The sequence below is a fragment of the Pteropus vampyrus genome, unplaced genomic scaffold, assembly GCF_000151845.1.
Source record: "Pteropus vampyrus isolate Shadow unplaced genomic scaffold, Pvam_2.0 Scaffold51, whole genome shotgun sequence".
In the NCBI taxonomy this organism is placed as follows: Eukaryota; Metazoa; Chordata; class Mammalia; order Chiroptera; family Pteropodidae; genus Pteropus; species Pteropus vampyrus.
The window spans coordinates 933,896-936,779 of NW_011888832.1; positions in this window are offsets into that span (position 1 = coordinate 933,896).

The window sequence follows — 2,884 nt, forward strand, 5'->3', positions numbered from 1 at the left end:
TGCATTTCTGTTCCCTCCATCACACGGGCTGCTCCCACCCTGGCTCAGGGCCTCAGTCTGTCTCTCCTGACTGTAAAAGCCTTTACCATGGGCAGAAGCGGGCTCAAACCTAGGTCCTGGGCTTTAGAAGGCCCCACTCAGGGCCTCTTCTGGACGTGACTCCCAGGCCCTGTGGCTGAGAAGGCCAAAATTCAGGGGCATGTGCCCACCTAGAGCCTGAAACCTCTCCTTCTAGACCACTCATGGAGCACCCAGGATTCGGGAATTTTCTGTCATCCCAAGCCCACTTGCTTTAGAGGGTTTGCTTATTCCTCCTCCCCAGGATCCCAAGGGCAGATGTACTGTCAACTTGTGTCCCTCTAGACCTGAGGGGCGGCTGGGGTGGCTGTTTGCTGGGATGCTAACAGAGTTTGAATGTGTGGGCTGGGTACCTGTGGGTGTGTGTGAGGCCTCTTGCAGTGAGGGAGGGAGCTAGGGGTGGGAGGGGAAGGGGGGTTGGCCACAGATCGGGGTTTGGGGCAACTGGGCAGATCTTCTGGTATTTCCGTGTTTTAACATGAGGATCTGAGAATCATGCATTCGAATCTGGCTCTCCAGGTTGTCGAGGTAGAAAGATATATTTTATTTCCTTGTTCGTTTGATTTATAATTTTTAAATATTTTAGCCAGTAGATGCACCCCATTCTTGCTCTGCCCTCCTAAACATTAGGAGGGGCCTGGAACTAGCTTCCTATCATATCAACTCTCCCCTTCATTCTCTGCTCTGCCCCAGAGATATATCACTAAAAACAGCATTGGCTGTTTCTCCCCCATTCAAAATCTTCAGTGGCCCCCATATCTGTTAAATGAAGCGCAAACATCTTAACCTTGCATTTGGAGTTTAATTGACCTTTCCAAGCTCATTGCCCGCTACTCCCTTCGACCTGCTCCACCAGAACCTAAGGTCTGCAGGGTCCCCCCGTACTTGCCTTGAACTTTCCTGCCTGCAGGCCTTTGCTCCTGTCTGGTGTTCATACTCTCCCTGTCATCCTGGATCCAAATAAATCCTCCCCACTCACCGAGGCATGAACTCAAATGCCATTTCTGGGTGGTAGAAGCAAGAGAGAACTTGGGGGAGATATAACCATCCCCCAATCTCCCCCATTCTTTGATATAAGCAGCTGACTACTTTTCAGGGCGCTCCAGATGATGCAGCTTCAAGTTTCTCCCACCAGCTGAGATCCTCACCCACTCTTCACCTAGAAATTCTGGAGCTGCTGCTGATTATACTTCCTCTAGGAAGCTGACTCGCATCTTTCCCTCTCTCGACCAGAAGAAATCTCTCTCTTTGTGGCCCCTCAGTGATATGTTTGCATATTTCTCATGACATTTCTATTCTGCTCTGAATGATTACTTGTGTTCATGGCTCTCATGCCCTTCACCCCAATCTGGGAGCTCCCAGGAGCAAAACCTGTGTCTGAAGATTCTCTAGACACAATGTTCTGCACAACATTTAGTGGGTGTTGAGTGAATGAATGAATGAGTCAATCGGTCAATGAGATGCATAGCTGAATGACTGAAGACATGAATGAGAGTGAGCGTGCATATGAGTGAACAAGTGAGTGAGTGTACGAATGATGAGTGAACGGACAAATGCATGCAGCTCCTGCACGTGGGTACTGAGGACTTCTGCTGGAAAATGCTGTCGCCGTTCAGAAAGGCAAAAAATAAAAACTAAAAAATGGGGCCTGGTCATAAGCAGTGGAATAATTCCTCCCAGCTTGTAGGTTAGTGAGGTCTCCATCACTCATCCATAAGGACCACTGGTGCCTCAGGCTGACCCATGGAACCATAGCTTTGAGATGAGAACTTCTAGTGGGGAGTTATCTGCAGGGCACTGAGGGTTGGTAGGAGCAATATTGCAGGGATCCAAAAATAGTCCCTGCCGGAAAGGAATTCACAGCTTAGTAGGGGATCCAGGCACATCTGTTCATTCAACAACTTTCACAGGCCAGCACTGCGCTGGGCACTGGGGAGCCAAATGTCAGTAAAACCAGAGCTTATGGTTCAGACTGTCAGGAGGACAGCTCAGCCCAGGAAACCCATGACTGGGAGGGCTGCTCTCAGAGTCCAGAGGCTGAAGCCCTCTTCCCGGGCCTGCATTCCCAGCCAAGTGCCAGCCCATGTCATGGCAGGATCGGCTTCCTCCTATGGCTTGGGTACGCCCTCTCACAGGTAATAATGCCTCAAGGTCTGGCTCAACCGAGTGAGCCTAGAGAGTGATCAGGCTTTTCCTTTACCCTCATCTAAGCCACCTCTTCTCTCTCCTCACTACCTGTGAAGAACCTTCCTCAATACCTGTCCAGGAATTGTTTCTTCCTTGAACGACTAATGCTGTGATGTTGCTTGATGCCCCAACTGAATAAATAATAACAAAACCAATTCTCCAGCATGAAGATATTTCCCAGTTTCTGGGCCGTGCGTGTCGAAACGACCATGCACACAGCATGAGACAGTGAAGCCCACGCTGAGCTGTGCCCGGCCTGTCCAGTTCCTCTTACACAGTCCTTCCCCACATCTGCAGGCCCCTTTCGCACTTTGTCCACCTTCTAGATCTCAGCTCCTGATCTCTGCATGGCAGCAGGAAAACAAGAACACGCACGCCACCCTAAGAACATCCAATGGCTGGTGGGCACAGCTTAAATCCACACGCAGAAAATAAATATTTCTTCAGAAGCAAGATCCTTAGCCTTCTCGAGGGATTCAAGGAGCCCTTTGAAAATCTGATGAAAGCTCCGAACTCTCTACCCAGAAAAAAATGCACAGATAGACAACACTTTCCCACAAGTGCAAGGATTTCGTGGATGTCCTGGATCCCATTGGTGGCCCTTGCCCTCCAGGGTCCT